We start from the raw sequence: 21,536 nt of genomic DNA, 5'->3' as shown, positions 1-21,536 counted from the left end.
TTTTTAAATAAATATTTCAACTAAACTCTTCAAATAAGGCAGCATGGTGGCACAGTGGGTAGAGATGTTGCCACACAGCAAGAAGCTCTTAGTTCAGATCCATCTGAGAGTCTGGGTGCAGTTCCCATGTTCTCCCTCTGTGTGAGTGGGTTCCTTCCCCAGCTTTCTCCCACCACCAACTCTATGTGACAGAGAAGCGTTTTAAGCCTTTCCTGTGATGAACGTGTGGTATTCACAATCCCATAGGCTCAAAAGTGTTCTTATAAATTGTTTGAAACTGTTAAAAAAAAACTTCTTCCCTCTTTAAAAGCATAACCCTGACACCTTCACAGGGGAAACCGTCCCACTCATTATTAATGAGAACATTATAGGATTCCAGAAACACACACAGGTGTGTAGGTAGGCCATTGAAACACCTGAAACCACTTCCTCTCTCAGTGCACAGCTGAGGGATGACAAGTAGAAGACATGATGGAAAAAGAAGATAAACACGCAGTGGGAGTCAGAGTGGGTATTGAAGCAGACACAGGACGTAATTATGATTGTGTGGAGACAGCTCTTCAGCCAACCTTTAATTATGCTGGCATTCAGTCCGACAGGCCGGCAGAAAACACATTCATTTCAGTCATCTCCCTACAAAGGAACATCACCAGGCTGCAGCGGAGCCCCAGCACTCAGAGACACAGCCCTGCTGGGTGCAAAAACATGTTTCCATGTTCTGAGAAATTGCAGTATATGTCAAGCTAATGTACAACATTAGACCCATATAGTGTCAGCGATAGAATACATGTCAGAGCTGTGCTTATGCAGTTAAACTGCAGTGTTGTATTCTATTCATATTGAAAACATCTGAAAGACATCTTCTCTTTTACTGGGAGGGAGAGAGTCGAGAGTCATGTAGTACAGATTAAAATAGCATAATTCAAAACTTCGGCTTTTTGTTAATAGCTCATTTAATGTACTTTACAGAGAAAGATGATAAAACAGCATTTGAATAGAAGTGGTTATATTTTATGTAATAATCCTAAAATGTAAAACCCTAAAGAACTGAACCATTTTGTGTGTTGCAGGGTGATTATTCCTCATTACTATGACAAAAATGTGAGAAGAATGTGAAACACAATCTAAATTAAATTTCACAGCAGCACCAGATGTGAATGAATTATCGAATCTAAATGATGGGATGCCTTTTAGTATCCTAAACTTTGGAACAAGTCTGAGCCAAAAAGCCTTGTCCGCTTATGCAAGACAATGGGATTATGTTTGGATACTGTCTGAATATTCCAAATGGGAATATTATTCGTCTGTGACTTTGGCGCTCGGAGGTCACTTGGGGTATTATTAGGGATGTGGAGCTCATTCAAATCTCAGCACACAGAATGACAATAAGGCACTGGGTACTTTGGAACTTCATTTGGTATCATTAATACGACACAGACAGAAATAATGATCTACAGTGAAATGTCCTTCATGGTATATCTGGATATTAAATAAGAAAAAATCAGTGAATATATTATGTTAAACCAGAAGAAGAAAAACTGACATAGGACTTAATAACAGTATAATATTTTTGAAAGTATTATTCCACACCCTTTACACCCTAAATAAAGCAAAATATTTATTTGTCCTCACAGACAGACTGAAAACGAAACCATATCCTCTACATCTAAAGTCCAGCATCATATTTCTATACACAACCCAAACATGGAGACTTTGCACCAGCAAAATTTCATTCCTATAATATTTTACTTTGCCTGGAGCTGAAACCTTACTGTCCATTGATATATGTTTATTATCATATGTGACAAAATGAATCAATACTCCCAGTTCTCACAGAACATTAGGCATGAAAGGTTGCTCCAAGGCTGCCATGTTCCCCAGCCTGGAGAAGAGGTCTGAGTGTTAGCAGTAAGAGCGCAGCAGCATCCTGTCCGCATGAAACACGCAAGAAAAAGCCCCTTCAGGGACACATGCATTACATCAATGAGAAGAAATGCCTTGAGGAAAATGTGTCCGGGGTCACCGGTGTTATGCTTGTTGTTGTTCAGCTGAGCGTTCCATGTATGTGTGAAAGGACAAAGTGACTGAAGGATTTTACTAACTCACATGCAGTATGGTAAAGTGTGCTGAGAGGCACTTCTGGCTCAGCATTTGCATAATATGAAGAAATACCTATTTCAACACTGTTAATAAGAGGCCATCCTTATAAGAAAGGCATTGGTAGTTTCTGTTGGGTCTAAAATAAAGAGAACAGTCCACCTCTATCGAACGAGTGTTCCATGAAAAAACCTGTGTAAAATTTGGTGTATAAATAAAAGTGACTTGAATTTACACGTCATCAGACAGGAGGAATCTGTGAAGGGCTGCTATGAAGATGTATCATTTTTGCTCAGTATTCTGTGTAAGTAGACAGTAACACCTTTGAATGAGTGTCATTTCAATCACTAATAAAACACAGCTGCCAAGCCTGCAGGAAATAATATCAGCATTGCTGAGCTCAGCCTTGTGATTGTATGGAGGTACGCTGGAACCAAGACAGCTGAAGGGCTCAGGAGGGCTGACACTAGCCGCGCTCATTATTCATAACAGTACCATCAGGAAAACAAGTTTATGGCACCATACTAACCCTGGAGTCAAATGGGGGCTGGGTGGGGTGGAGGTATGATGATCTGTACCTTCTGGAGCAGTAACAAATGAAATCAGAATGTCACTGTGTCCTTCATGGTGACCACCTTAAAAATACAGATATTGGACAATGGTAGGAGAGCACAGCAACCACTGACAAAGATAAAGACACACCATTATGGCCCGAATTCACTAAACCTGTAAGAGCTCCCATGAGCTGGCTCCATTGGCTCAGAACTGCTTACTGTTTATGAGAAGAATAAAATAAAATAAAATGTCAAATATTTATGAAAAATGACATTTGAACCTGGGTCATTTGGGACATAGTCAACAAACCCAACCATTGACATTCATTTCATGCACTGCCTTCAACCCTTTTGTATCTTTAACCAGGGCATCATGCCAATTGCTTTGAATGCCAAAATGTAATAACAGGCTCATATAAACCTGTGTGACGGCCCTTCATCTCAAAAGGCTTACAGTCCATATGGAGACCTTCCAGAGCCTGAGGGCAAAAACAAGGCAACCCCATTCCTGTATGATGCTTCTGTAACTTTGGAGATTGAGTGACAGAGTCTGAAACAAACTGGAGTCTGATCAAGGCTCAGTTAAGAGTCACCAGGGTGTGAAAAGCAACCGTCCTGCGTCAGTCCTTGAGAACACATTCATGACACCAGGCTGAAGCTCTTCCTTTCTACATTCGACCAGCTACTAGCAGTACAACAAATAAACCACATATAAAACCTGTCACAGAGGAATACAGGACATTTTAATATATAACAGTCATCACCTACAGAATACAGTATTTACAAATACACATATTTACACTTAAATAAGGGGGAATTGTTAAAATGAGGACATTCATTTATGTCTCAAGTATCGTCAATTTATAACATTATACATGTAAACCTTTCCACTTATGTGCATGTACACTAAGACGTACACAATATCCCTCTCTGGCAATATTGTGAGTCACAGCTGGACACTGGAATGTAATGTGTCATGGTTTCAGACCAGGAACATTATAAGAAGTGAAAGTGGAGGTTCAACTGAAACATCAGACTGGAAGAAATTTAGCAAATAAACAACAACATGAAAATTCTTCACCTTCACCATTTTTCTTGTGCAAATGTCTTTCCAGCCAGCCTTTGATTATTTGTGGACAGTTCATAAAGGTCTACTTCACCATTTTCAAATTGGCCCATCTCTTCTCTGCTCCTCCTTCACAAATAAACCATGAATGAACAACTTGTTTTGGAGGTAAAGAAGAGTTTGCAAGGAAAGAGGAAGAAAGGCTCCAAAGATATTTCCATCATGAAAGTTTCTGAAGGTCTGCAGAGAGAAAGCAGATCCACTCCTCCAGGGGAAACCGTCACTACTCATCAAGCTGAATAATACAACACAGAGATGCAGCCCTGGGATGCAGTGGTGGGCGTAACACACATGGTGCGCTGATTCCCTCTCCGTGGCTGCTATAATAGCTAGTAGCAAGTACGTATGTGAGTCATGGTTTGAAGTGCTGAGTAAGACAGAAGTTGGGTAAGTGAATAATAGAACTAAGTCTGCCGTGTTCACTTGGCCTACACAAGTCAGCCAAGGATGGCAGGAAGGAGGAACCCACACCGACAGCTTTAAGAGCTGCTGCAGTGTCGATCAACACAAATGAATATCATCTGTAGAATAGATAAAATCAATAACTCAAACCTAATAACTTAGCACTGTGTCTGGAAGTAACTCAATTCAAATGGCAGCACATTTTATTGATTTTCAAATGAAGCTCTTGTGGTTTGACGTATTTTGCTTCTGTTATAAATAGCGACTGCCTGCAGTTGTTGCTACTTTTTACAGCTGCTAATTGGAGAGGAAAGCAGAGAGAAATCAAAAGCCATGCTGCATGCTTGGCATCAAGCAGAATGTAAAGAAAGGTACAAGTGTTTGTGTGTCATGAAACTGACAGCAAAGTCTTGAGATATTAGTCAAAATGATTTGTTCTGTTGTAATCATTCTAAAATTGGCAAGCAGTCATCTAGGGAGTCTAAGAGATGTGTTATAGTTTGTGTTTTAGTTTAAATTCTATTTGTTAGCTCTTGTTTGTCATTGTGTCTGGTTGTCTATCTATCATCCATCCATACCATTAGTTTTTTTCAGTCGCTTACAAGCGTTTGTCCAAACAGTAGTCACATTTTAAAACTCTAAACACACTTAGCACAGCATGTGGCCATACCTTTTGTGGCCATACCACTCATACATTTCATGTTGCTTTCACACAATATGCAGTCAGTGAACATATTTCCACAATGCTTTCATTTTCTTAACAGACAAGCTATACCTCCCAACAAAATTATGGATCGTTTCTTTTATAATTTACGAATGTTAACACACAACATCCCACAATAGCAACAACAATATTCCAAACCTTAGATACAGTATAAAAACCTCTGCTGCCGCAATGATATCAGTTCAATAACAATATTTCGAAGCTGATAAACAATTGAATTTTATTTTGTTTAAATTTTAAAAAAATTCTATATACTCAATTAATCCCCAAATGGAAATTAGTGGCCCACCCTAGTGTTAGTAAATCATATGTGCATATATCAGTGTGTACAGGCCCTGAACACACAAGCACACACACAAGGGGCCTGTACACATGCAGGGGGAAGTAGAGTGGCGGGCAGCTCCTTTATGGTGCACCCAAATGAGGAACTTGTAAGGATGGACGGCACCTTGCTCAAGGGCGCCTCGGCAGTAAACCTTAATTAAGTAAACCCTTTTATTTGCACATGAGAATTGGCGATAAATAGATAAATCTCTGATTTAGGTCTATCATTGAGGGTTTCACAGTGCAAAATGACAACTTTTTATTCATAAAAACAAGGTGTGCTCTCTCAGGCTGCTGCAAGAGCCTTACGGTCAACATTTGCCTAAATTTAAGCACATCAGAGAATGAAGTGATGAACACTGTCTCCATAAATGCAAATATGGCAATAAAAGAAGACAAAAACTAATAGTTACAATTGTTCTTTGGGTACCAAAGGTTAAAAATCAAAAGTTGATTTTGTGCATTACTGAATGCACCGGTTTTATCTCGCCACACTCTCTGATCTTGATTAAAACTTCTCAAGCATGATAAAAAGCACCAGACAGAATGACAATACCAGAGTAGCTTAAGTGTATTATGATTATTATATCTCAAATCTTTACTTAGCCACTTTGTACTTCTCCATTATGAACACTACTTTATGTAATATAATCACTCTTGCATAAAATCATGGTCAAACAAATGAGGTCTGGTCTTACGCTGGAGAGGTTAAATCTCTCCAACACTAAGCGAGCGTTACTTTGGTACAGACAGAGGGGAAGTGTCCTGAGGGGGAAGGCTAATCTGCAGGATGAGCCTCGACACGTTCACAGCTCCAACTTAACAAAGCAAAACTCCTCATGGGTTTGTTTGGCCAATAATAAAAACTAACTGTTGACCATGTACTGCCCGTCCATGACAAATGATGTAAAAATAAAAAAAAGTGCATTAGTTGTACAGTAAAGTACATCAGTATCATGATGGTTTTATACAGATTTTCAGTTTCACTTCACTGAAATGAATCCAGTCAGGAATAGAGGAACTGACTTTATCGCATAAATCCTTCAGGCCGCTGGTCATTAGTCATTACTACACTTGAATTATGTAATTGACTCCAAAGGAGAAGGAACGTGTGACGGTGACAAACACAAATAGTAAAGTAACAATGTTATCCTTGGAGGAAGAAATACATCAACCTGAATTATATCTAGTGATGTGATGAATTGCCCTTTGTCATGGCCAGTTTCGTAGTCATGGTGCAAAATTCAGTGAATGAAAAACGACTCAGTAAATTCTCCACACCTACTCAGGTTAGAATATACTCAAGAGTCTTTACAATCACCAGCCTCCTCTTGCAATACGTTGCAGTCGCATCAGGACTTGAATCAAGCTTTTGTTCGGCACCGCTCAGAATGAATAATGTTTCGGTGGAGGTTCAATCAGAAGAGATTTGACCACTTACTCTCCCTGTCGTGAACCAGGCAGCAGGAGAGACACAAGTTTGTGTGCAGCAGAGCAGCCACATCCAAAATCTAATCATCCTCCCTTCACTGTCACGGCGTCAGCCCACACAGGACTCTAATTAGATGGATTGCAGTGGAAGTGTTAATTAGCGTCTCCATTTTAACTTAACCACAGCGCTTCATGAACATACATCACAATCTGTCCCTCTAGTATAGTATAAACCTAACAGTTCTGAAATATTTCCATATCGACATCCACAGTATTTACACTTGGTTACTGACAACGGTGATATCTGCTGAGGCTCACACAGTGCTTTAAAATATTGTTCTCACTTTCTATATAACAGCGCAATATTAGATAAAATGATGGTTGTCCTACTTTTATACAATAATCCTAACTGTGGAAAACGTAAGTAATGTTGATTGTTAGTTCATGATAATGCTTGGTTATTTAACTTTCATCATACAAAGAAAGACTTTGACATCTGAAGCAGACACCTCAGACATTGGTGACGGCTCAAAGAAAAGATTTTTATGAAACTATACAGTAGGTAGGTGACAGAATCCGATGGGGTATAACTGTGATGAAAGGGATTATTTCACCAGTTGTGAATCATGTGGACATATGTAGCTGTCATGGATGGTACTCAGAATCTCCTTTTATAAGTGGACTCACAGAAGAAAGACAAAGGACTGATTCATTTATTGATTAAGTTGGCCATGTTAACTCACATTATTTTCAAAAGTTAAACTTGGAATCAAAATCGTTGTTTGTCTCGGTCGGTGCTGCAAGCTAGCGCACCTGAGCCAGGGAACACAAACGCCCTGACAAACAGACTGGAGTATCTCCTGCCACTGGATGCTTAACAAACTACAATGCCCCCACCAAGGAAAAGCCCGACACCAGAGGAGTTCGAGGAGATAAAACTCTCTCTCAATTCTCTGTGCGGCAATGTGTCTGCGGTCAGAACGCAGCAGGAGCAGCTTCTGGGGCTCCTGGAGGAGGTGAAACAACTACGCCTCCAGATCGCGGAGAAGGAGAAGCGAATTGTGGATCTGGAGCGGCGAGTGGACGAGGTGGAGCAATACTCCTGCATCTATGATGTGGTCATCACCGGCATCAACATCAGGCCACGCTCATATGCTGGTGCGGTGGCTGCGGACAGCGGGGAGCCCAGCGAGCAGGAGACACAATCGGTGGAGCAACAGGTGGCTTCCTATCTCCAGAGCAAGGGGATAGAGTTTGACCGGCAGCACATCAAGGCGTGTCACCCACTACCAGTGAGGAACGAGCACCAGCGCTCATCATAAGGTTTACAAATCGGAAAAAGAAAATGGCACTACTGAAACAAGGGCGCAAAATAAAAGGAACAAATGTATTCATAAACGAGCACTTGACAAAGAAAAACGCCGACATCGCCAGGATCGCACGACAACTGAAAAAACAAAGCAAGATTCAACAAACCTGGGTAACAAACTGTAAGATCTTCATCAAACTGAATGGGTCACCGGAGGCAGCAAACATATTGGTGGTGAAGAGCATTGAAGACCTTGAACAGTATCGACATTGATAGAGCTTGTGACTCCTCATCAACATAATGCCAAACACACCAAGAACACAGACTACACCAAGCACTAATATGGACATGGACATGTTACAAAAGATCCTACAGCATCAACAAATAGAACTGGGAACGTGTGAGTATCAAGAGCACACCACCACAGACACTGAAATAGACCCTGATGATCATTTCCTCTCTGCCATTGTTAAAAATAGTAATTATTTCACCCAAGAACATTATGAAAACAGTGTAGATTCAGCAGATAGCCTGTCAATAATCCATTTTAATAGTCGAAGCATGTACATGAACTTTGAGCCTATCAAAGACTACCTGGAACATTTCACTCGTCCATTTAGCATCACTGCAATAACTGAAACCTGGTTCAACGATGACAAAGGTATTGATTTTTGTCTTAATGGCTATGAATTAAGATGTATAAACAGAGTAGGCAAAACAGGAGGGGGGGTTGCCTTATACATTCACAAATCTGTTAAATTCAAAGTTTTAACAAATATGACAACAGCTGTGGAGGGACTATTTGAATGTTTAACAGTGGAAATTCTAAATGATAAAAAGACAAATATCATCATGAGTTGTGTAAACAGGGCACCTGGTTCAGATATAGAAACTTTCACAGACTGGATTGGTAAAGTGTTTTCAACTGTCAAGCAAAAAAACATATTTATCTGAGGTGATTTTAACATTGATCTGTTAAATCCAACCAAGCACAAAGCAGTTGATGACTTCACTGACACAATGTACAGCTTGTCTCTGTATCCAACTATAACAAAACCGAGCAGAATAACGTCACATAGTGCCACAATCATCTATAACATCTTTACTAATATTATGGGAAATCAAATCACTAGTGTCCTATTTGTATGTGACATAACTGATCACTTACCTGTTTTTACTTTGTATAATGGTAATTTCAAGAAAACTAAAGACATTATGGCAAAAATCTCCAAATGAATATTAACTGATGAAACGATCCAAGCTCTAAACAATAGTTTGGTGCTCCAGGATTGGACTTCAGTGTGCAGTGACCCTAATGTGGACAGCGCTTATTGTACTTTTTTAGACGCCTTCACTTCCATGTATAATAATCACTGCCCCGTGAAAGATCATGTTATGAAGGAAAAACATCACAAAAGCCTTTGGATTACCAAAGGAATACTGAATGCCTGTAAAAAGAAAAACAATCTTTACAAATCTTTTCTCAAAATAAAAACAAAAGAAGTGGAACAAAGATATAAGAAGTAAAAAATAAATTAACCGATATCATAAGAACAAGCAAACGATTATACTATCAAAAAAAGTTGCATGAAAATAAAAACAACATAAAAGGAACTTGGAATGCTTTGAATAGCCTAATCAAACAAAAATCCTCGAAGTTGACATACCCTGATTACTTTATTGATGAAAATGGTGAAGATTATAATATGAATAATGTAGTAAATAAGTTCAACACATTTTTTGTGAATGTTGGCCCTAAGTTGGCTGCTGATATTCTTGATAGTGGAATTGCAAAGTCAGCTATTGGAAATAATGCCTTTTCATTCTTCCTCTGAGCTACAAATGAGTAGAAAGATCGTGCAGAAGTGTGAGAGTAAGTCCTCCACCGACTGTCATGACATTAGAATTTCATTGGTTAAAAAAATTATACTAAATATTGTCAAACCTTTAACTTATATCTATAACTTCTCATTCCAAACTGGCTGCTTTCCAAGCAAAATGAAAATTGCCAAAGTAATTCCACTCTTCAAAAATGAAAACAAACTTGCATTTAATAATTACAGACCAATCTCACTTTTGCCTCAATTTTCAAAAATTTTAGAGAAACTCTTCAACTCTTGACTTGAAAAGTTTCTTGAGAAACATCACATAATTAATGAAGGTCAGTATGGTTTTCGAACCAAAAGAACTACATCAATGGCAATAACAGAAGCTATTGAAGAAATAACAAATGCACTGGAACAGAAAAAGTATGCAGTTGGTCTCTTCATTGATCTGAAAAAAGCATTTGATAATATTAACTACGTAATATTACTAAATAAAATGGAAAGATATGGATTTAGGGGGTTGGCTGGGGACTGGTTAAAAAGTTATTTAACAGGGTGGGTACAGTTTGTAAAAATGGGTCAACATTCATCAGATGTACTTGGCATTGCTTGTGGTGTCCCCCAGGGGTCAGTGTTAGGGCCCAAACTGTTTAATCTGTACATAAATGATATATTTAACACAACCAAAGTCCTGAAACTCATACTATTTGCAGATGACACAAATATATTTTACAGTAGTGATGATTATTTTGAGCTTGTAAACACAGTAAACAGGGAACTAAACACAATAAAAGACTGGATGGACTCGAATAAATTATCTTTGAATATAAATAAAACCAAGGTAATGATGTTTGGAAATCGCAACATAATGTCTGAACAAAAAATAAGTATTGATGGCATTCAAATTGAATTTGTAAGTGAAAATAAATTTTTAGGAGTTATTATTGATAGTAAAACAAAACAAAAATCTCCAAAACCCTCTCAATTATAAATAAAGCAAAACTATACCTTGATGGAAATGCACTCCGTACTGTATATTGCACCTTGGTCCTCCCATACTTTACATAGTGTGTTGAAGTTTGGGGAAATACTTACCAGAACACAATTAATCCTCAGATCATACTACAGAAAAGAACAGTGCGGATCATTCACAAGGTTGGTTTTCTTGAACATACTCATAACCTGTTTACGCAGTCAAAGTTGCTAAAATTTCATGATCTTGTACAATATAATACATCAATAGTTTTATATAAAGCATTCAACAAATTATTACGACCAAACCTCCAACGATTTTTTATAACTCCAGCCAGGGCTCATAACTTGAGAGGTTTTGGATATTTTTCATTGCAGAAAGCTCAAACCACACGCAAAACGTTTTTGTGTGTCTGTGTGCGGAGTGAAACTCTGGAACAATCTGGACTCACAAAACAAGCAATGCAAAAGTACTAATCAATTCAAACTGCTTTATAAACACCGTTTCTGGTCAAAATATAGAGATGAGGGTCGTTAACTCAAACTGTTGTTCTGTTTGTTAACATGTGCTCAGTGTTTCTTGATCATCGTTGGTATTTGTTAATTACTGTTGTTGGCATTTGTCCATTACCGTTGTTGGTATATTGTACATTACCGTTGTTGGTATATAGTTTGAATCTTCGAAGTATGAGTGAAGCCCAGTGTGTTGACCTCTGAATCAGGAACTGGGGTGGGATTACATAAGTTTTCTTCTTCCCACTCCCTTTCAGGCAAAATTGTATTGTTGAGTTATGATCTTTATTTATTATTTGCTTATTTATTTTGTTTATTGTTGTTTTTTGTTTTGTTTTTCCTTGCCTTGTCTGAAATAAATGAATAACTAACTAACTAACTAACTAAAATTTAAAATAAATATATGACCAAACCAATATTTTAAACTGTGTAAATTTCATATAACTCAAATCAAACTGAAAGCATGGAAATAAAAATTGTTAATAATGAAAGGTGGGCAGCATGGTGGTGCAGTGGGTAATGTCGCCACACAGCAAGAAGGTGCTTGGCTCGATTCCACCTGGGGGATTTCTGTGTGGTGTTCTCTTCAGGTTCCCTGCCAACAACGTGCAGCTGAGGTGAAGCGGTCATGCTAAATTGTGAATGTGAATATGATTGAGTAGTGTCAAAGCAAGCCTGAATGTCTGTTTGTCTGTGTGGCCCCACAATGAGCTGGCGGGAAAAAAAAGGAAGGACTAAAAAAAATTTTTTTAAAAACTACGAAAGTCCTGAAATCAAAAAATGACTTCAAAGGATTGTGAAAAAATATTTTAAAACTTTTGAGTTATAGTTGGAAGTGAAGAATGACAGATGAAGACAACTTCTCCATCGTCCTCCACATCATTCGTGCCAGAGATGATGATGGAATACTGTGTTGTTCACAGCTTGTTTCTTAACAGATGTCTAGTTAAGTTACTTCATGCTGATGTATCCAGTTCACCCTAATTGATGTGTTGAAGACAAACGTGGTAAGGTTGATAATTCCACTGTCAACATTCTTGATGAAGTCATGTCCAAATTAAGTTGCATTTGCACTGAGATCCTTTAAAGTCAAGACAGAAAATAGATCAGCGTAATTCACGTCTTTATGTGCAATGCTTCTTTTTTATGTGATGTCAGTGAGCTTTCAGATTGTGTGGGATTGTGCAGACTTTTCTTGATCAACTGCTGCCTGGCAGATTTAATGTACCTGTTAGGATGGATGATTTGTCCTTGTTGTGTAATTCCCAGCATAACTCTGTCTTTGTTCTTTCTGAACAGGTATGATCGACCAGTTGAAGAGAAAACACCTGTGAGGAAGACCCATCCTGTCCTTCGTCTGTGTTGTAGCTGCTGATTGTTCTCTATGTGCAGGAAACACATGGCCTACTTATTTCTAGAACAGATGATCGATTACCCTGATTTATTTTTCATTCATCAATTCATGTTTTTGACTAGTTTTGTGGGTCACGTTGGTTGCTTGAGCCTATATCCCAGCTGACTTACGGGTCAGAGGCAGGAGACACTCCGAGCGCAACGCCAGTGCACTGCGTAGCCGCGTAAAAGACAAACAACCATTCACACTCACACCTATGGGCAATTCAGAGTGATCAGTTCACCTCAGCTGCATGTTTTTGTGTGTGAGAGGAAACCGAAGAACCCAGAGAGAACCCGCACAGACACGGGGAGCACGTACAGACTCCACACAGACAGAATTCAAATCCGAAACCTTCTAGCTGTGAGAGGACAGCCCTACCCAATGTGCCACCGCGCCGCCCCCATTTTTTATTAACTAGTAAAATTGTTTTACTACATCGACAGGTAATTGCATAATTGGAAGTAATTCATCCTCAAATTCAGTGCTTTTTCTCATACAGTATATTAACAGCTCCTTCTTACACCATGTACCTGTGTGAGAGGACAGATTCTATATTTCTATCTGTTGGCTTTATCAAAATCTATTCTCAAAACTTTTACCTCAGCAACTGATTCACGAGCATGACGGAAAGCAACATAACATGTTTCTGTGACGTAATAACAATCTGACTCTGAAAACAAATGTAGGTAAATACTGTAAATTCTGATTAATTGAGGTAATTATGAATGCAACATTTGTGGTATCATAAAAAAGACATAAATACGTGTGTCGTCTTACGAGGTGTTTGCCACATCATCAGTTTGATTAATGGCATCTATGAGGAAGGGAGCACAGGTTTCATGTAACACACTTCATCTCAGTGAGGTGAAACACTGTGGAAAATGGAGCCTTATTTCACAAATGAGAGCTGAATCTGAGCAGGCAGAGAGCCTAGGCCATTTATGAGAGATGAAATGAGTCAAAATTGAAGTGGCTTCATATGAAATTTTTATAAACAACTTGAAAGTATCATGATGAAACTATGTCTCAGTACAAGATAGCACAAAATCCCCAGCGGCGGTAAGGACAGCAGCCTGATGCAAGCTGGTGTTGAAGATTTCTGTTGTAAGAAGAAACTAAAACATCAATTTAGGGGGGGGGGGGGTTTGCAAAAATTAATATTTCAACCGTCGTAAGATATGAAAAATACGGTCATTAAGAGCCATCGTATTGTTTTACCATTCTGATGTCTTTTTAGAGTAGCATGCTAGTTTACAGACTGTCTTCTTTTCATTCTCACTCTTTGTTTTTGTCCTCTCCTTCACAAGGATGCAGTGATAGCTGATGGGAAGCAGCGTAAGCAGGGAGCAGTCCAGAAACTCCATCACCCATTACTGCTACTGCATATCAGAGCAGTGAAGTCCACTGGCTTCGTGGTCCACAGAGTGATGCCGTCTCATTAGCTGTATGAGATGAAGCAGCTGAGAGCCACACAGGCTCGTTTCTGCTCTGCATGTCAGCAGCTCTTTTTCCGTCCTGCTTTTTAGCATGTCGCCACCAACACTGTCGGCGTGCAGAGCGTCCTGCAACCTGTCTCCTTCCCCACTGCCCTCTCTTGCTTCATTCTCTTTCATCAATCAACCTCTTCTCCAAGTTTCAAAGCCCCCAAATCCCTCAACTCATCTACTCCATTTCTCTTAGGAATTTTTCCTTGTGATTATTAAGATTCCTCTTCCGTCCCTGGACTGTAACTCCTGCAGATACAGACTCCCCCTCTCTCCATCTGCTACTCCTTCTTCCTTCTTTCCTTTAATGGTCTTCCATCACCTCCCCACAGCTGGTTCTGCGTCACCGATCGCCATTTGTTCGATCCACCGAGGCTTCTTCCCAGGAGAGTAACTGCAGTAATAAGAGTGGAGAGACTCAGAGATGCATGCTGCCTGCACCCTGCAGGGCGATGGAGAGCCATGAAGTCAGGAATATTTACAGACTGTGAAAAAGTCAGAGTAGAAATGAAGCAAGAGATTTAAAGGTTTTTAACCTATAAACATTAATTTCCTGTTTCCACAGATCATCCTGATACCAGCAGTAGCTAACTGATGCAGCAGAGTATCAGTCTGTCAGAGTCATCGTCATCAAATCAGGATGATTTGAATGAACAACCTGTCTCTGTTCTCCCTGAAGCAATACAATCTCAAGGGACGGACGAGACAGGAGGCCTTCATCGGTTGGCTCTTCATCCACAGTGTTGTCTGGTTAATTAACAAATCTTTATCTCGTGTTCTTCAGGCATAACCGTGTTTCAAATTCACTCTATCTCTGAAGCTCCCAAGTCGCTACTGAACATCTGGACAGCCTTAGACTAAAAAAAAAAACATTTTTCCGCTGTGAAAGAAAGCTTTACAACACTAGAGATCAATTTACCATGAAAGTTCCTGAGTGAGATTCATCCAGGGGGAAAGTGTGCTTACTCTTGAATGAGCAGAACATTACTTGAATTCACTACCTGCCTAAAGGAAATGGTGTAACTCGTATCTTACAGACAAAAATGTGAAATGTAATTTTCTGGGTCGGTGCTGCCTCTGTCTCACCATGAGTTGAATGTATAGGTTTGAAGCATCCATAAATTCTAAACGTAAAAATGAGAGTCACGTGTGAGGAGTTTCAGCCCTTAATTCTGATAGAAATGATAAGATTTGTACGACACTAGAAGTCACTAGCTTCAGATGTTTGTTTTATTCAGAAGGAATCATCTAGAAAAAGCCCAAGATCACGGGAAGCAAAGCACTGTATTGATTATCTCTTGTTGTTGTGTTGACAGCTAAGGTTAATTATGGTCTCGGTGTGTTTAATAAAACTGAAGACAGCTGCACGCTGGGTCGTAGCCTGGATTTAGAGATACGCTGGGTAATAAACCTAGAAAGGGAAATGAACTTCATCAAGTGCAACTTTTTAAATTTTTTTACATTTTATGTTTTGTTTTTTTATTGTATTTTTCCCCCTAAATGTATATCTTCACACAGGAATCAAAATTTCAGTGTTCAATATTTAAATGATGTGGATATAAAAAAAACACACCAGAAAACATCACAAAGCATTAGTGATGAATTCATAATAAAATAATAAATTTTAATGCCAGTTAATAATTGAATAGTCTCACTCCAGTATGCATAACCTTGAAGCTGTTTTTATGTTTGTATTTAATCAGATAATGTCTTACTGATGCTTATTTAACAGATCCAAACACCATGACGCATCCTGAATAATTTTACTAATGTTGTTTTTTCTCTTAGATTGGCTGAGAGTAACATGTGACTTCGACTTAGGTGACTTTTCAGGGGAGACCCATTGTCCACGTTCTGAAGCAGCATAGGAATTGAAATCATCATAATTTAGAAACATGACTTTCAATGCAAGCAGCAGCTGTCAGTGAAACTAAAGTCTGAACTAAAGAGCTGCCCCGTTGTTAAACCGAAAAGCTAACACACTAAAATCACACGTACAGTAGCTCTTCAACTGTGACAATGATGATGAATGAAACATGTGCACATGGCACACATCGGTTTCTTTTACCATCTTGCAAAACTACTATATATTTGTGACAACTTCTACAATAATACTGTAGTTATGAATCATTAATAATTCTTTCCTCCTTGGTTTCAAGACAAGCTGGTGAAGATATAACATTCTAATGTCATGTGGAGGTTACTTTAAAAAATACATACTGTATACCTATAATGGATGAGAGCAGTGGGGTTTTTTTTGTTTTGTTTTTTTAGAAGATGGGCCATCATCAGAAACAGATAGCTCTTCAAATACACTAACTACACACTGATCAGGAGACATGACTTATTGGGATCCTGACTTTTTATTGAATCCAGAACGCAAAATTTTCTTTCTCCTGATACTGATTTAAAAACACAAACCAAGTTGAGGATCGAACAACAACAATCTAATAATAATGACATTGTGTGAGCTGCTTTAGAGTTTGGTACACTGGTAGAAAAAGCTAAAATATAAATATTATAAAGATAATATAAAAATAATAAAGCCTTTCAAATTATGCAGGTCTTCTAGGAGATGATATTCATCTGCTGTTGAATACGAATGCAGCATAAGCACACATCCAGCCACATCTACAGATAATTTAATGCAATTAAAAAATTATCAAACACACAAAGACTAATCTCTCCAATATGTACATGTTCTGAAATAATGAAGTCAGTGGGTGGTTGGCTGCCCTTAAATTAGCAGTCCTTCATCTCCATTCCTGATCCTGGTCTAGAAATGTCAGAGCATGCTGCTTCTGAATCAACAGGACTAATGCTTAACAGATTAGCATATAGCTAAAAAAAATTGTCAGCAAATAGTAAAGCCATTAAATGACTAAAATAATAACATTCAAACAGGTAAGCTAAAATCACAGAATCATTATGGATCTAGAACAAAAGGTGACTGTTGCATTAAGAAGAAGCAGTCAGATCCATCAGTAAAAGGAAAAGTTCAAGAGTTTTGATTTACTGTGTCTGACTGTTGGACTTAAATACTGAGTGGTGCTACATAACTTTTCAACTATATCCTATGTCATGATGGCTTTGCCCCAAAACGCTAAGAAATATGAAACATACAGTATGTGAATTCACCCAAGCACAAAATGCATCTGCACCTATGAAACGGAAAGAGACCTTCAGCTGTAGATGTCCAGGTATTACTGATCACAAGATTAAATGTGAATATCCATGCTTATCTCCTTGTAAACCTGAAGAAACACAGCCTCCCGAATCAAATGTTGTTGTGCTGCAGCTGCAGGACACTCATAGAGGTCAGAGGTGGATAGCGGCTATTGCACAGCCTTCCTGAAACTGGTATGGAAAGTAATGCATTACTGATGTACCTTCATTCACGTCAGGGCCATGCAGCTCCCATGGTATACAGCTGGGCCGCAACATCTCCTCTGCGGTCAACATAAAGGAAAAATCCATATCTGTCCTTTCTCCTTTCGCTGTTTCTTCAGTATATTTCCAATGCTGCTGCAGCATCAGCTTACTGGCAGCAGGATTGGACACAGATTACATGAGGATCAGTTCATCTCTGCCATCCCCCATCTACTCTCTTTATCATGTGTGGTAAAGCTTATATCCTGTGCCACCCAACAATAGACTTGCCCAACCCCAGTCCTGCTACCAGCAGCCCCAGTATGGCAGATGGGACATTCCTGCACAGGCCGGAGGCACTGACAACTGATGGGTTATTGTCATTCCTGTCGGTACCTCCATCCTCCAGCTGTGTAATCAGATGATTGGAGTGGAGCGTATTAGACAGCTAATAGCTGCCGACAGTGACACAGAGGCTTGTGCAAGGCCCAAGAAAATCTTGGTGTAATCCTTTGATAGGAGCAGTATTACAGGATTGCACCCACTCCACTTGGAACATACAGTATAGCAGCAAACTTGTTTCCACTGTGTCTGCTAAAGAGAAAACATACGAACATAGCAATGACACATTCTTGTATTTCACTTTTTAACAGCCTCTTCGATGTTTTACACTACTGACATCAACGCACTGCCTCCCCTGAGATTACTTAAGCACTGTCCAAGAGCAGAGACCAGATAAGTAAACATGATGTGAGTGAAATTCACTGTAGGCAGAGAGACACACTACATGTCTGTGTGTTTACAGCACGAACACACATACACACAAACACACACACACACAGTCTGCAGACGTGATAATCATTCTTATGCTCTTTTTGTGACTTAGTTATTTTTATGGTGGATATTTTTCAGGAAACATTTAAAGCAATTCAAATGCTTTCACATTTCCTGGCACTAGCTGCCTTCATCTCTGCCTTTTAAACTGTTGTTTCAACTCCCACCAGTGTCTGCAGTGTCTCAATAACAACAAGGAAAAGAATTCCATGGTTCATGCACATTTTACCACAACTGCTCTCAAATCTTAAACACAAGACAGACCTGCCTCCAATACAGTTGATGAGTTTTGGACATGCTCAATATTTTACCTGATCTTTCCATCCCTTATCACCTGCATTCAAACATTCCAACTACATACAGCATTTAGGTCCAAGCGATACTTCCAGATCCTGCTCCAAAATGACCCAGAACTATCTCTAAATTAACGCTGCAATATATAAAGCCCTCTGGAGTTAAACATGACTGGAGCAGAAGATGAGATGGGCTGAATATATTATAGAGATAAAGTCAGTGTGGGGAGGAGGTCAAACCAGTGGAGATGAACACAGAAAACAGTTTGTTTTTCCCGTTGCACCTTCACAACAGTTTGTTTAAAATAAGTCGATTCCGGACGTGACCAAGTGCTTATTATGGTAACCATGGTGATGAAGGTGTAGTGACGTTAACTCTTGAGTGTTGGTGAATTTTTTTTTGTCAGTCACAGATGTTCATGAGTTCAGTGGATCAACAAGAATTTATTTTTTTGTTAAAGTGATGAAAACGAATTATGCACAAACACGACACAGATGTTGATTTTATCTCAGTTACAAGAAATGTGACTAATATTCCTGCATTTTACAGATGAAAGATTAAAGGTCATATCATCACATAATATAAACCAATGTTGAGGTTTGTAGCTATAAACTAAACGAATTGCACAGAAATCCAATAGTGTTACATCGAAAGCTTTCAATGTCAATGAAACAAGCGTGAAATCCGAGGTGAAGCTGCACAGCTAAAGATTTTATTTGATTTCACTGTCGAGTTAAAGTCAAGAAGTCCACCTCTGGTATCATTTGTGTGCTCTTTTGAATGTTCTCTGCACAAACTGAGTGCACATTGAGTTAATGAGTTTGAAGTTCATTCATTCATTCATTTATCTTCCTATCTGCTTCTTCCACTTTTGCGGGTCACAGGGGTTGCTGGAGCCCATTCCAGCTGACTTACAGACTAGAGGCGGGGTACACTCGGAGTGTGACGCCAGTGCACTGTGGAGCCACATGAAAGACAAACAACCACTCACACCTACGGATAATTTAGAACGATCTATTCACCTGAAGTGCATGCTTTTGAAGGTGGGAGGAAGCTGAATAAACCGGAGAGAACTCATGTAGACGTGGGGAGAACATGAAAACTACACACAGAAGGGATTCGAACCAGAACCTTAGCTGTGAGGCGACAGCGCTACCCACTGCGACGCCATGTCTCCCTGAGTTGGAAGTTGAAAAAATAAATCACATCATTTTTTTGATGAGTAAATATGGAAAACAAACCTGAATACTACTAAGGGATGCAGATAGAAGCCATTCTAACCTAAACTAAGGTCTTTACACTTAAACATTTATCATAGTTTGCACATAATTAAACATGTGATGGCATGGGAAAGTAAAGAGGGTCTCAGGTCTCATTCCCAAGAGGTAAAATATTTTGTCGTGACCCTCAACATCTCATCTGAATGAAGCCCCGAGCGTCTGTATGGGAATTACTGCTTTAAATTCAGCTCCAAAGTAAACCCATATGTGTCAACATGAGGCAATCGACACAGAACAAGCTCACAAAGTGAGGAAGGGGAGGATGACGGCAGGTCACACACCTGCTAACATGTCTCATGTGAAGCCAAACAAAATCAACTAAATCAGCTTCCTGTGCCAAACCAAAGTGCCATGTCCTCACCACAGAATGGAGCTTTTGTGTGTGGAAGGCTCCTGTCAAACTTAAGAGGGTCTGGCTAAAACAATGAGGGGCACAACAAAGTAATGTGACAACCTGAAAACATGTCGCAGAGAACGCTTCTGTGTGTCATCGTAGAAGACGTGTGCAAACAGCCCAGATCAAATTAAATTTGTCACCTCAGCTTCACTGAAGACTGCGTCTAAAGCCCCACTTTATTTTTATTTATTTCATCACTTCGGCTTGAACTTCTTCAGGCCTAGCACTTCAGTAATGTCTCAGTTGTGGAGTTTTGGATGCAAACTGACATAAATTTCGGGTGACTACGGACAAACAAGTAGGATAAGCCCCATCAGGTTTGAGGTTTGTAGCAGCCTCTCAGCTAAACAAACCAGGTTTCTGTCAGCTACATGAGGATGGACAGGGGCCCCGTCTGGAGGAGAGAACCAATTAGTCCTCCCTCCATGGGTTGTCACCTGACGGTGTGCTCATCCACATCTTGATGGAGGAGCCTCTCAAGCCGGCTCATTCAAACCAATTAAAGCCTGGAGTTGTATTACCACACACTCATTACCTTTCTCTCAGGGTTCTGCTGTTCATCACATCCCAGCTCATTGGCCTGTTGAAGGTCTCAGTCTTTTCCTTTTCGAATCATTTTGTTTATGCCTTATCCTCTCTTGTTTAGCAGTTTTCTTGTATTGTCTGTTTCTTTTAAACATTTTTCTCAGTCTATTACAGAAGGAAGTATGACCAAAATGACCCCCAAACAAGCAGACACACAGACAACATGTTTGCCTGTGAAGGATTACTCACCCGTTTGGGCATATGTTACAGTTTAAGTTATAGAGAGTTTAAAGAAAGGAGAAATTAAAAGTGTTTTCACAAACCCATGAGAGTTGGAAACATGAAAACACCCTTTAGTACAAAATGAAAACAACACAGAGACATCAAAACATCCAGAAATGCCCTGACAAAGCCATCACTTCTCAATATTCCTCAGCCTCTTGGCACACAGAAAAAGGAAACAAAACACTCCGACGCCGGACTACAAACTGCAGAACTCATGTCACACAGATCGTGAACATGTTCTCCCTTAAGCCGTCCAGACAGTTTACCCCTGTGAGATGGATGGCACATCTGGAGCGATTCAAATACCCACATTCCCCCCTCACAAAATACACAACTAACTATGTAACCATAAACCTCCCAGAAATGAGCTGTAATTTCACAGAACGCTTTGACT

General features: G+C 39.4%; 1 protein-coding gene across 5 annotated transcripts in view; it reads right to left on the bottom strand.

The window, feature by feature from the left end:
* The window catches only part of kaznb (kazrin, periplakin interacting protein b), a 113,056-nt gene that overhangs the window by 30,036 nt on the left and 61,484 nt on the right, over positions 1-21,536 (bottom strand). The gene's annotated exons all lie outside the window — the stretch shown is intronic.

The sequence above is a fragment of the Antennarius striatus genome, chromosome 5 (assembly GCF_040054535.1).
Source record: "Antennarius striatus isolate MH-2024 chromosome 5, ASM4005453v1, whole genome shotgun sequence".
Classification (NCBI taxonomy): Eukaryota; Metazoa; Chordata; class Actinopteri; order Lophiiformes; family Antennariidae; genus Antennarius; species Antennarius striatus.
Note: the sequence above shows the minus strand (reverse complement) of the source record. Positions and strands in the feature narration are given on the sequence as shown.